This window comes from Lissotriton helveticus, chromosome 11 (assembly GCF_964261635.1).
Source record: "Lissotriton helveticus chromosome 11, aLisHel1.1, whole genome shotgun sequence".
Taxonomy (NCBI): Eukaryota; Metazoa; Chordata; class Amphibia; order Caudata; family Salamandridae; genus Lissotriton; species Lissotriton helveticus.
In genome coordinates, this window is record NC_136072.1 from 136,662,587 (window position 1) to 136,677,726 (window position 15,140).

A 15,140-nucleotide genomic window follows, 5' to 3' on the forward strand; every position below is an offset into this window, starting at 1 on the left:
AAAGAGCTATCATCGGGACAGCTGCTCAAACTGGATAAGCAAAATCATTGTACACCTCACCTAATTTATTACTGTAAATTACATTTATTGCCGTTCTATTCTATAATATAATGAGATTAAAAAAAGAATATTAACTCTTGAAACAAGTTTTTAAATAATACAAACGATTAACTTTATGAAGATTTATGACTAGGATTCAAGAAAGTGCATTGCTAAAAAGCGACGTTGAACGTAGGGCATTAGATATTATGTAATTGTGTGGACAAAATCAGTGATTTTTTTTCGGGGCTGTCCCGATGGCGAATGTTGGACATTCCTACTGGTGGTAAGACCCTACCGGTAAGAAAAGGGGGTGAGGCAGGGGTGCGTGTTGGCGCCTCTCTTGTTCACTCTTTATATTAATAGCCTGGGAGCAAAATTAGGTAATGATTGTCATGATCTGCCATGCATTGACGACCAATAGGAGCTTTATTATACGCTGACGATGCCGTCTTATTGGCTCCTACCCCCATTGGCCTACAAAATGTAATTACCAGCTTTTCTGCCTATATGTTAGATTTTGATCTTCATGTTAATATAACTAAAACATTTACAATGAAATGTTGTAAGCCCAGTATCAAGTGCAGAGAATTTGTCATCGATAATAAGAAACTCAAACACACGGCTCATTTTTCTTACCTGGGCTTTGTTTTTTAAAAAAGGGGTCTATGAGCTAAAGCTATTGAATCTAGGAAATTATTATTTTGTAAAGCCACTAGTGCTATAATCAACTTTGCAAGGAAATTGGGGAGGCGCCCCGTTACAGACTTAATAACAGTCTATAAAGCGAAATGCATTCCTGTTGCTATGTATGGGGCAGGCATCTGGGGTTATGCCAATGCCGAGTGCCTGCGAATAGTTGAAATCAGGTTCCTGAGATATCTTTTGTCTGTACCCAGAAGCACAGCCGCATTCGTATGCCACTCTGAGTTGGGATTGCCTTATCTGTTAGGGCCATATGTATCAAGCAAATTTGCAATCGCAAAGGCTGAAATTTGCAGAATTTCGGCCTTTGCGAATGTGAATTTGCTAAATGGTATGTATAAAGCAAAATCTGGTGCAAAACAAGGATGGCCAAAATTTGCGATTCCTTATTTTGCAATTGCATTTAAGGAATCACAAATTTTGTGATTCCTTTATTTGCAATGTATGAAGCTAAAATAGCAAAATGTCCTTAAGGAATCGCAAATTACCACCAACTTCTAGTTGGTGGTAAGTTGCGAATTCCTTGAAAAATGCAAATTTTTGCATTTCTCAAAGTGCCATGTGACGCACATACATGCGCCACATGTGCACCCATGCATATTTCAGGGGTGCAACAGGGTGTCCTTTGGACACCCCTGCACCCTTGAAATTATTCTCAATTTGCGATTAGCAAATTGCGAATCGCAAATTGAGATTAACTTCCCATTCATTCCTATGAGCCTCATGGCCCATAGAAATGAATGGGAAAGTATTCCTTAATTGCGATTCGCAATTTGCTAATCGCAATTAAGGAATTTTAAGAAATCGAAAAAAAAAAGCGATTTTGTATATACATACCTATTTTCGATTCTCAAATAGCGATTTCTTAAAAATCGCTATTTGAGAATCGCAAATCAGGTTGATGATACATATGGCCCAATGACTTGATTAAATTGCAGCGCATCTTGCTGTGGCATAAAGTTTGGACTGGTATCTCTACTGGTTTGAACAGGTACCTAATTAAAGATTGTTTGTCCCTTTATGGGTTGATCTCATTTCCTGATTGACTTATGTAAAAAAAAGTTTAGAGAGTCTTGGACATCCGGAATATTTCTCTAATCCTGACAGCTTGAACAATGTTACTAGAAATAATTTAAAATCATTATGTTTGGACTATCTGGAGTCCATTAATCTATCCAGTAATATTGTAAAACCGTCAGTGAATACACCCCAACTACTCTTAACTCAACGAGGGATACAACCATACTTACTGAACACTGTAGGAGCATATGATAGATTGACCCACCTACGACTTGGCATTTTTCACACTAGGGTTACCTTCCCAAATATTAACGACTGGTCCCGCACCTTCTGTCTACGCCCAACTGACAATATTTCTGTTCAGTCGACAATCCCTGTTATGTTTTTTTGCAAGTTTTATTCTATGCCCAGGAAACAATGGATATTACCAATTTTAATGAGTTATGACTTGAGACAATGTCGCCCACCTTTCTAAAGCTGCAATATCTGAATGACAGATCAGTGACTGATCATATTGTTAAATATTTAAAAGGGGTGGTTAGACAACGGCTGTAAATGGATGGTCCTACTTCTTCGTAAAACATCGCTTCAATTTTTATTTTGTATATAAACATGAAATGTATGTTTTTATAGTTTATTATGTTTTGTGCTTTTATCGTTTGACAATTTTTAAATCGAATAAAGCGTATTCTGACTCTGACTCTAATATAATGAGATTAAAAGAAGAATATTAAGTCTTGAAACAAGTTTTTAAATAATACAAACAATTCACTTTATGAAGATTCATGACAAGGATTCAAGAAAGTGCACTGCTAAAAAGTGACATTGAACGTAGGACATTATTTATTATGTAATTGTGTGGACAAAATCAGTGAATTTTTTTCGGGGCTGTCCCATTGGGGAATGTTGGACATTCCTACTGTGAAAACTTTTTAACCTTTGTTTTACAATTTGCTATTTAATTCCTAATTATTCATAGCTCCCAAGCTATCTTTCCACGCATTTGGTAGATTTCAGTACCCTAATAAAAGTCTTATTTAAACTTTGACTACTATAGGATGCTCCATTAAAAAGTGTCAAATGTTCCATCAACTGTATTTGACCACAATGCATTTGAGGTATGGAGGGCAGGACATCCGCTACCTTTTCAAGGAATAACCTTGCTATCAGATACTATATAGGGTTAAAAGTTCTGTCCTTCTTTATTCTTCTCTTCTCGTCCTTCTTGGTAACTTCGATTACCAGTCACATTCTTTTCTTTCTAAAACTCAATTTATGTATAGTCTTAATTCTTATATCTGTTGCAACTTGTCTCACCTGGACAGTGGGGCCGAAACCATTACATAAAGGGAGTCCACCCAGTTTACTGGTAATTCTTGGCACAATGTGGACATTTTTTGCACAATAAAGCGCTCCCCGACATACTTTTGACCATGACACACTGGTGGTAATTCTTTACATATGGTGGGAATCCATGGACTGATGGTGCACAGGAAAAAAAAGCAACAATTTTTGAGGTTCAAGCAGGCTCAAAGAATAGAGGGATCAGTGCAAGTAAACACATGTGATGTGAACACTAATGTCCTTGTTTAGTCAGAATCTCGCCAGACCCCCACCCCACGTTTGACAATGGCTATATTTTGGAGAGATGGCTAGGTAATGCCAAATCATTATCAAACTTTCAATTTTTTTCTTTCTTTGTAATCGAAAAAAACTGATATTGCTATTTGTGTGTCCTGATCACCTCTTATCTGAGTTGTGGTAGGAAAAAGGGATAGGTGTAAGACATCTATCCAAATTATTTTATTCTTAAAAGGATGGAAAAAGATGGAGATGATTGCATAAAACCCTATGAAATGATAAAGAAATTGTTCATCTACCAACAGCTATAAAAAAAATGTAATACCTGATCTGGGAATTAAAGGGAAGTTTTAAAAGGCAGAACCAAATCTGAATTCAGCTGCACTATTTTATAGGTGCACTTGAGAAACTATGATCCAGATTTACTTTAGGTCGGCCTGGGTGCCTCTGCAACGTCATTGGAATCAAAATCTATTATTGCACCTCATATAATGATCCGAGTGGTACATTTTTGTTGGGGTTTCAGAAATAGTGTCTATTCTGAGTTTTCAGGAAATAGCATGCAGATTTTGGTGCTTAGAATCGTAATGGTACAGCAAATACTGTACACGTTTCCCCTGTTAAATTTCGACTGGCTTAACCTGTTGAAATGTAATGTTGTGTGAGGTATTTAATGCACCCAGTGATTACTGAGTACATTAAATAACACCCACCTTGGAATTCCAGCCTACTCATAACCAGGGCCATAGTCAGGGAGGGCTCCGCCGGAAGGGCGTCACGCCACTACCTTTCAGTACTGCAAAAAAAAAAAAAATGACAATAACGCGAGGTTATTATCATGTTGTTTTTTGTGCTGATGCAGTTTTGCGAGGCGGGGCTAGGCTAAGCAGCGCAGGGGGGAGGAGTGGTGGCATACACTTAGTGCTGATGACTGTTTGGCCGGCCGTCTTCAGCCTTCCAGACAGTCATGTGCACTTTGCATGTTCTCCACCCAGGTTGTATTACAGCTTGGGTGGAGAACATGCTTAGGCTCCCATTCCCTGCCTAAGATCTGAACTACAGCATTCAGACAAATCACAACACTGCAATGTAGTGTTGTGATTGGCTCAGAGAGCCTGGGTGCTTCCTGCTTCCTGTTCCTAGAGAAGCCAGGAAGAGGGCGGAGAGGGCGGAGAGGATGAAAGTGGCTCACCAGCCGGACGGCTGGCAGGTAAGTGAACTTCTTTTAATAACGCCCTCCTCTTTCCCAGCTCACTACCCCACTACTGCTACCTGGGAGCAGTTATCCATGGTCATAGTGTCAAAACGGGCTCGTACACTGGAAGCTCTTGTTACAATATGCAATGGAGGCATTTATGGATGAATATGTGCAAACACATCTTAGAATTGATGAAGAGCCTGAACACCTAAAATAGCCAGAGTGGGCTTTGTGTCAGATCCTTTTGGCATTTCAAGTCAAGCGGGGAATACACAGTAAATTGCATGATAGGCTTAAGTGTTGCTTTTGTGATTCACAATCACTTACACATCTTACATGGCTTGCCCCTGGGCAGTTGCCCCCTGGAATTTGTCCCCTAGGGAATACTTTGAGTGCAAATTTAATGCAATACACTTCTAGCTGATAGATCAAGGCTGCGCAATGTGCAATATAGACTTTTTTCATTGTGTTCCACTGATGACATCATTGACGTGGGACTCTTTGGACATATGGTGAAGGTATATTTTTAACACAGTGCTTTTTTGAGTGAATGATAGTAATTCTATGCCTGCTGTTTTTGCATAAACGTAATTTTGGAGCCAAAATTCCTTTCCTCAGACATTATTTAAAAATCAAGGCTTGTTATACATTTGCATAAAGATTGATAGATTCCTAGCTCCAATTCTATACATGTCATCATCTGCCTGTAGACAAGATGTATTCTTGACTATTTAATCTTTTTATAGTAAAAATACATGTATAAAATGAATCTTTGGTATGGGAAAATGGGATTTAATCTTTGGTATAAAAAATACAGATATAAAATAAATCAATTCGATCAAAGGGACATGGTAGGCATGACCATGTCCTGACTCCAGCACATAGGACAGGTACATGTTGAGCTCAGGGAAAAGAATTCAGATGAGTTATTCATGGTGATGCATACAACAAGTTAGGGCCACAGATATTTCAGCTACTGTTGTTAGGCACTTATTACGAGTGATATATATTTAAGTTGATTTGTAAATGTTTGTAGTTAAGGGCAATGTTTCTTTTTGTTATATTGTTAAGGATTTAGTTATGCATTTGTAGTGGTTGAATTGTAAAAACGTTGTTCCTGTAATGTTTTTTTTTTTATTTGAACCTGTGCATAAAAGGTTTTATGTTTATTTTAAGTACTTTTTTTAACATACAACGTTGTTTAAATATAGAACACTACAACATTTGATTCCTAGATTATGGATTATAGTTTTCCCTATCCGCAGGCTGTAATACAAGTATTTTTATATTTTCAGAGGATTGCTAGGGTTAATAATAAGTTATCCATTGCATACTATGTTTTAATAGTCGGTATATTTTGGTAGGACAAGTGTGACCCACTGTGCTCTGTTTAAAGTTACAAACAGCCCATCATTTGTGATTAGTTAGTGATTTTGAGCAGTGTGTATTGTGTGTAATTTGCGTTCCCATTTTTGCATTTTAATTTAGTGTCTGATGCCATTGCTTCATGCAATTGGCAAGAAATTAATTATTTGCTTCTTTTTTTACCTAACATATTTATGTATTTTGAAGAATTATTAAAGTGTCGCTGTTTTGTACAAAGTAGCAAAGGTGACTGCGCCTTACATCTTTACTGAACCTTTAATAATTGTGTTGTGATGTACTTAAACTCAACATTCCCATCACCGCCATCAGCTCGGCATGTGCTGCTTGACCAGAATAACCAGAGAATCAATAATGCTTGAGAGGTGGATGTTCCTTGTTAGACCATGGACAAAATGTCTTCGCTAGTGACAAATATCCGTAATCCCACATTTGATATGGCCCAACCCTCCCTGTGACTGCAATGATTGGAAAAAAGCCAGACAATGTGGAGCAATAGTTGTGTTTCTAAGGTTGAGGATCATGTTTTAAACACATGAGAATGAAAAAGATGTTGTTACCCCATGAAGAGAAAACCTAATTGGCTTAGGCAGAGACATTTAAACAGCATTGATACTCATGGGTCCATTCTCTGCAAATAAGGCCATGAGTGGCACAGCATGCCACTGAAGTTATTAAAATAACAGACTGAAATCACAAGCATTGCAGAAAGGGATCCATGGATTGCGCAAAGTGGGAGCTGGTAGATTTGTTAAGAGTGCCCTGTGGTGTCTCCTTGTGGTCATTGATTTTAACAAATCTGATACCTGATACCTGAAGCAATGGCATCACTAGTTGAAGGAAATCATCCTGTTCCTAAATGGATGAAAATCGAAGGGCCTCATTTACAACGAGGTTGCGCCTCCGAATCAACTCTTTTTGTGATGCTCCGGTGTCGCAGGGGTCTGCTCCATTTTTGTCAGGCAGCACTAAACCACTTTGCGTGGCTTAATGCAGCCTTGTAAATATTGTTCTCTGTAATGCAGTTCTCTGCGTTAAAGGGATGTGCAATGGGTGTTGCTGTGGGTGTTCCCAGCAACACCAATGGCTTTTTGACACTGCACCAGATATCCAAGGAATCATAACTCTGAGGCTGCGCCACAAACATACGCCTCCCCAGAGGAGGTGTAATGAAGGTGCAACGAGGAGAAATACCTGTATTTCTCCTAGCATTACCTTTTTCTGTGTGTGCTGCATTCTGCACTATTACAGTTGTCAAACATTTCCCCTACTAAGACCATCCGTCTATCTTGAATATTTTTTGTTTAAACTTATCTCAACAAAATCACCCACAAACATCAGTTGCATTCATGGTTATGGAAGAAAGGAATGAAAGAAGGAAGGAAGAAATGAAGAAGGAAGAAAGGAAGGAAGGAATGAGAAAGGAAGAAAAGAATCAAGGAAGGAAGTAGTGATGAAAAAGTGCCTGCAGCAGGAGCAGAGCTAGTACTAATATTAAAGATTGTTGTTACTACAACACATTTGACATAATAATAGAATACACGCTTTATCGAAAACTTTAAATTACATGGTTTTACCATATTTCCTTTTTCATTTAGTTTGCAAGATATTTTGATTGTGTACACAATTACTGTCATTCTAGTACCCAATGACACATTTTTTTCATTACATTTGTGAAGGTTGGCAGTGCATATTTAATAGCATAGGTCACCCTGCTGCAATCTCTGTGTGAAAAGGTTTGAAATATTTACAAACATCAATGAGCCCTAAGTTTACTGCACTTTTAATTGAAACACATCAGGGTGTTGAAGTTTGTTTCCTGTTCAGCAGGAATATTCGGGGTTGTCATTTTGTTTTCCTGACTCCCTGGTGTGAAACGCATTAGGCTTTCTCGGAACATTCATCATTGCTTTGATGTTTTTAAGAGACCTTTGAAAAGTCTTTTTTTTACTAAGCAGTATGCAAACTTAAGCTTCCTTTCTGTTCTAACAGAAATCGTAAACGTATTGCTGAATATTTTTTTATCAAAGCTGGAACAGCACTAGAAGTGTGTACATGATTTCGGGCGTATTTTATTATTTTGGTTAAGGCGCATTTCATATGGCACAGAACCTGGAAGACAATGCACTGGCAGATAGTGAGCTTTGAAAATATAACAGAACGCAAAATAAATTACATTAATAATCTCCACAGTTCTACCATATTGCCATCAGTGAGAAAATCCTGATCTAATGAAATATGAAATTTTCTGGCATCTCTTTATATTTGGTAATTTTATTGTATTGTTCAATTATTGTTCTCGCCATAATGCAATTCAAGTTACTTGGTTTGCGAGCGTTTCACCAACATTTTGCAAAGACTGACATTTACAGGAACACATTGCCAACGTAAAATCCTAATTTGTTGATAACAACTTTTCTTTGGGTTTAATTTAAATTGATTTTGAAATCAGGTAGGGTGTATTAGCTTACCTACTTTGTCTGCCAATAGATGTATAATATCATAGGAGGTTTGTCACAATTTTGGAATATGCTGTTGTACAATTAACTGACAATGTTATATCATGCCTTGCTATGCCATGCAGCATCGCATCACATCATGTTACGTAACACATCATTGTAGGAACGTTGATAATGTTGTAGTGTGGGTAGTAGTTGCCACAACTCAAAGAATATTGACACTAACTTGTCAGGGTGAACTCCAAATTCATTAAATTAACCTGAGCTATATACCACGTGGTATCTATGGGATAGGACAGACGGGCTTAAGGTGAAATGTCAGGCTGCTTGAGCTAGAGCATGGGCCAAGTGGGTTTGTTCTGGTCAAATATTTTAACTTCTGACTTAGCGACTTAAATCTTGCCGGACTGGATTACTCTGTCACAACGGTGATGGATATTCCATCCGCTGAAATATAAATCCCATAGCATATGATGGGATTTATATTTCGGTGTATAGGATATCCATCACTGTTGAGACTAAGTAACCTACCCACCACGATCTAAATCATGCCCTTAGTCTTTTTTATTCAGCTCAAAATCCTGATAATTTATCCAAGGAAGGTGCATTTAAATAGGACACCTCTGCTGGAAGTACAAATATTTTTTAAGTTCTAACTTTCCAGGCTTTTTGGACATCAGGGACAGCACTTATGTGGCAGGAGTTACCTCAGCAAAGCCCACCAACAAGATCCAGTTGGTATTGGACTTTTGGTCACTTCACTAAAAAGGCCTCTCGCAGCTTTTCCCTGTAGCAACAAAGGGAAACCAGTCAACTGGCCAATGAAGTCCACCCCTCAGACCTGGGCACAGGAGGGAACACATCCAATCTTTCATGACTCCTCTCAGACCATGGACCACTGGTTCAATCCAGTTCTTATCTTCTGCAGGTCCAGAAAGTTTCCTGAGGAAGGTACCTTGGGGTAGTGTATTTACGGCTTGTACTAACTTTTGATGAAGGTAACTCCTTGCTCTTCCTTGACCTGTGGGATAAAAGTGTCCATGGGCAACCGTATTCATGTGCAGCAGTTCCTATTTGCCCTACTGCAAACAATCCCACGGTGCACCTTACTCTTATTATTCAAGGTGGATAAAACCTTCCAACCTATTGAAGGGCAAGATGGCGTCTGAGTAAGACCACTGTCACTCACCTTTGCTCTGCTCCAATCCTCGACTAGGTTTTTCTCCGAGTGGAGCCAACTATGCAAGTAGAACGCGACCGCTGGACTCGATGGACTGGATGGTGTGAAAGTGGTTGGAGACTGGGCGATCACCGGTCCGAGGGAAAAAGTTACAGAAGCGAGTGCTGCTGCAAGTGGTGAGAATCTCTTGCCTGGCTTTTATTGATGGAAGTTTCCAGCTGGGGAATCATTGATGGATACCGGTCGGAGTCTTCTAGCAATGAGGGCGTGGAGATACCAGAGCTCATTCCAGAGAAGCCATCGCAGCACGAGGAGCTTGAATCAAGATGCGCTCGGCTGTGCAGCCAGCGCCAATGTCAGCACAGCATGAAATTGACACGAAATCGGACACGGACCCAAAGAAATGTGAACCGCGTACTGGTAAGGGTAGTAAAGTGGAATCTATTAAAAATTCTGTCCAGAGGGGCCCGACAGAGGGAGAGCAAGGGAAAAAGAAGACAAGACTGTTTCCACCTATGGGTATACACAGAAATGTGAAAGAGAGAGGACAGCTGGCTGACTCAACCAACACCCCTACCGGCACGGCAATACCCGAAGCAGTAGAGCCACAGACTGTCACACAGGATATGATGTTAGAACTAAGCAAGGAGCACCTTTCATGGGGGTGAAATTGTGAAAATACAGTGCTGGGAATGCCAGGGACACTCACCAGTGCCCACCAAGAAAATATTAAAGTTATGGCAAGTATCCTGGATCAGGGTAGCCCCACCATGGAAGGTATAGGCGAATCAGCAATAACTGTAAAGGAAATAAGTAAAGCTGAGGCGATTAACGAAATAATGCAACATCCTACTATAGAAGGGGGTATACAGGGAAAAGACACAAGATGAGATACCTTTCCCCTGACCCCATGGAAAACTTTGACTCTTTGAATGAGGAATCCGGTGTATCAGACATTGTGGTATCGAACAGTAGTAGTAATGACGACGATTGCGGGCATACTTCCACAAGCAATTACAGCCAGAAAGGGGTGAGAAAGATACCCAGGAAAACAAAGAGGCTATCAGAAGGAAAAAAGAGTAACCACAAGCGGAATGGGGGAGAGGAAGAGGTAGAACTTGGATGGGATTATTCAGCAACACAGCCGCTACCCTTTAATGGAGTACACGAGACAGAGAGGATGTCCAGGAAACAACTAGGGGATATGGCGGGACAGACAAACTTTGAGCAGTCTGCTGAGCCATCCCTGTCTTTGATCCTACAATCCCTTAAATCATTTCAAGATGAGGTCAAAATGGAAAATCGACAAGCGTGAGTGGCCTCAAAAACTTTACAAGATTCAATCCATAAAATTGGGAAAACCTGTACCGAGATTGCTGAAAGACTAAGTATGGTGGAAAATCAGACAGAAGCCCTAGAAACTACGGTGGATGTACTGAAAACACATACGGCTCTCAAGATAGCTCATTGAAGGATGTGATGTTGAAGCTTGAAGAGGCAGAAAATCGTCAACGTTGCAACAACCTAAGGTTGCTAGGGACCCCGGAGAACAGTGAAGGCAGTTACATCAGGAAATTCACAATAAATATGTTGGGAAACTCTCTGCCAGAACTAGCACAATGGGATTGGGATAAAGAAATCTAACGTTTACATAGATTCCCTTTAACAATATCCAGGCGCCCTTTCAACGACCAGTCATATCCAATGGTAATCTTAATCTTTTTCAGGAACTTTCTTCTTTAACAGGCTATTTATGACTTGGTGAGACCCAATAAGAAAAGGAATTGGGAGAAATTTTCATTTTTTGCTAAACTAGACTTTGCACATGCCACAGTGGAGAGAAGATTTAGGCTCAGGCAACTGATTGCGCCACAGGAGCAATAGTTTCTTTTACAAAACCCTGCTAAGTTAAAAGTTATTTTGCAAGGTCAAAACTATTATTTCACCTCTGAAATACAAGCTCAGAAAGCATAGGAGGAAATTATAGCGGAGAAACTCGGGACTGCTGAGAGCAAACACTAAGGGGTCGATTGCGATCTCGCTGGGAGAAGTCTCCGACTGACTCCTGCTCGGGGCTCCAAGCGCCTGAGTGTGATGCAAACATGCGCTGACAGACACGGGTCGCTCCGAGCCCCATTGAAGTCAGTGGGAGCCTGTTGTACTAAGCGGACATAGAATCCCATTGACAAAAAAGGTGCGTTGCGCACAAGGGCGACCCTGTAGTGGGGACGCGACTGTGCCACCCACACCGTACATGCATCTGTACGGGGGACGCTTGGCTCCCCCTGTGATCGACTCATATGACTACGGGTGTTAGGAGGTCCTGCGCGGACCCCCGACATCTGCTTCCCGGAGATTTTACATGTCGGCGATTCCGACTTGATCCGGCTGTCCGAATCGTGCATCGTACTGGCTCGGTCAGAAATCGCCTCCATTGCACGGCACAGTTTGCTTACGGATGAGAAGTATGGAGCAGTTCAGACCCGGAAACGATTTGGTCGATGATTTCACGTTTATCGCATCGTACTTGCTCGCTCATACAGCTGTACGTTTCAGTCGGAAAACACGTGTACGGCTCCTACTTTTTCCAGCCGGATAGCGTTTGGATCCCTACCGAGCGAGATCGGAATCAGCCCCTAGGTGTTAATATAGCAAACTTTGGGGTGGTGAATTGATGGTTATATGTGTTCTTACTCCTGGTCGTTTTTTTCCCTTCTTCTGTTTATGTTATGGGTGCTCTTGTTTTTGTTCTTTCTTTTCCTTCAGGATAGGATAGGGGAGTGCTTTGTAATACAATGAGTTATGATTATGATGGCTAAAAATACTTTTATACACAAGTGGAAGTGAGTGAGGTGGAGAGTTATTGAGGATGGTTCAGATGCTATCACACAGGCTCAGGATTGAGCCTGAATGCCTAAATAAGGGTGGGGGAGGCAGGATGGGAGGGAGGGAAGGGGGGAATCTCAGACAGGTGATGGATATAAAAGGAGCAATCAGGAGGGACCAATTTGGGTATAGAAAAAACAAACCATGGCAAATGTCGTACAATTGGAAGTGGGCCCGATAGGGGAAATATTCACAGTTAGGGGCTGATGAGAATCAATATGGCTAGATTGAAAATCCCTACTGTTAATATATGCGGTCTCAATGATACAAAGAAAAGACAAAGAATGTCTGTTGGATTACAAATGGCAGGGGCCAATATTATCTGTAAACAAGAGACACATATTGAGGGGTCACAATGGTATTTACTCAACACACTCGGGTATAGGCTGATTACTGCCACAACACAAGGAGTAAGGACTAGGGGTGTGGCTATTTTGGCTCAATTCAATTCAGAAAGCTTTAATCGGGTCATTAAAAATAACCATAAAAGCATATACATACATCATCAATATCAATTCTTATTACATTCATTTTTTTTAAAACGGTCACAAAAAGTCATAAAAAATCGTTAATTAATAAGGGATAAATTTAAAACATCATGCTTTTCCTAGCTTCAATAGATTTGAGCAGAAACGTTGCAGTAAAGAAGCAAACATCTAATTCATTCATTGAGACAATCAACCTCATAGCAACATCAGTGGTAAAAGTGCAATATTTGAAAAATAACGATTTTAAAAAGGCTATACGAAAAGTTGTATACAATTCACAAACTAGGAGGAAGTGCAAGGTGCTCTGTTTGGTAAGGCCATCACACGGGCAGGGGGAAGTTGGATATTCTTTGATCTTAGGGAATGCGACCAAATGGTGCGCAAACCCAAATCTCACCCACATATCTATGGGATGCTCTGGTGACAAAACTTAGATATGGTTGGAACCCAACAGCGTCTGAATAGCTAGAATAGTATTGACAGGTTTTTAGCTGTTCGTTATCACTACTATTCACCATAGTTCTGTTAGATAAAAACCGGTTCTTAATTTCTAATTTTGTCAGTTCTGTTGTTGCCTCAGGGTCATCTTTAATATTTACTTTAAGGAAGTCATTAAAACATTGTACAACATATTTAAGCCAGGGGATCTTATGCCAGTTGTCCAACCGGAGGCAATCTTGGATAATTAGTCTATTAAAAGCTGTCTCTTCTTTAATCCAGATTAGTCTCCAGGACATTAGGGGTCTAAGTGCTAGTTTATCTGACAAATAACTGTTACCTATGAATAAGCTCTGTTGATGCCGAACTAGGAAGGCTAAGCAACTTTTTTAAAAACTTATTTTCAGTTATTTGTAATTGCATGTTACAGCCATGACCCCACATCCCCGCACCATATAGTGCGATGGATGCACTTCTAGAATGATATATATGTGGCATGTACTTAATTCGGCGGTCCCCCAGATTGGCTGCAAATTTAAAAATACCATGGCAACTTTTGGCCATTTTTGCTTGTACATTTAGTTTTTCATTTGACCAAGTGCCGTTCCCGATAAAAGTTATCTCTAGGTAACAGAACTTATCGACTGTTTCAATTTTCTGTCCTTCTATGTAAAAAGGTTTACATAAGTTCCTTTTTTGGCCAACAACCATAGCATATGTTTTACTTTCATTGATCACCATTTTCCTCCTAGACATAAAATCAACAAATGAATTAAGGAGACGCTGGAGCCCTAATGGGGTTCTAGATAATAGTACCGCGTATAGCAGTACTGGGACATCTATTCTATTTGCCTTGGGCGCATCCGATAAAAACCCGTTTAAGGGTTGCGTCTACCCCATTAATAAAGAGTGTAAATAATAATGGGGCCAGAACACAACCCTGGCGGATGCCGCATCTTACCCTGAACTTAGGAGTACATTCACCTCCCTGGCCATACCGGACAAATGTAAAAAGCCTTTCATAAAGCCTTGCAAGGAAGAAGATTATGGGTTCCGGGGCACCAAGGTCCAATAGAGTTGTCCATAAAATGGAGTGGTCCACTAAATCAAAAGCGCTGCTAAGATCAGTGAAACATAAATAAAGAGACCCTTGCTTAGCACAAGTATATTTCCCAATGATCAAATCCAAATTGATACGTTTTTCCAGGGTGCCTCTGCCTTTTCTAAAACCAAATTGTGAATCTGCTAAAATCCTATTGTCCTCAGCCCATTCCTCCAATCTCACTAGTAGGTTCCTGCTCATTATTTTTATTGAAGAATCTAACAGTGAAATCGGTGTATAATTTTTAGGATCCGATTTCACCCCCTTTTTATATATCAGTATTATAGTTGATTCTCCCCAAGAATCCGGGGGGCCTACCATTACTGCTATGTTAAATACTATATTTAAAAGCGGTACCCAAAGGGCTGGCAATGACTTATAGGCATCTACAGGCACTCCATCAGGGCCTGCGGCCTTTCCCTCCTAACTGTTCTTGATGCCTTGTGCTACTTCATCAAGGGTAATGTCAAGAGGTAGGATTGGCCAATTAGCTAAGTCAGTTAGATTATTGGCAGCCTCAGTTTTAAAAATACTCGAAAAGTGAGTTACCCATGCCTCACAGTTTACATTGGATGATAATTCAGGCTAGGATTCATTCTTTAGGAAAGGGGAGTTTACAGTAGCCCAGAACAACTGCGAGTCAGAAGTATCTACAGCCTGG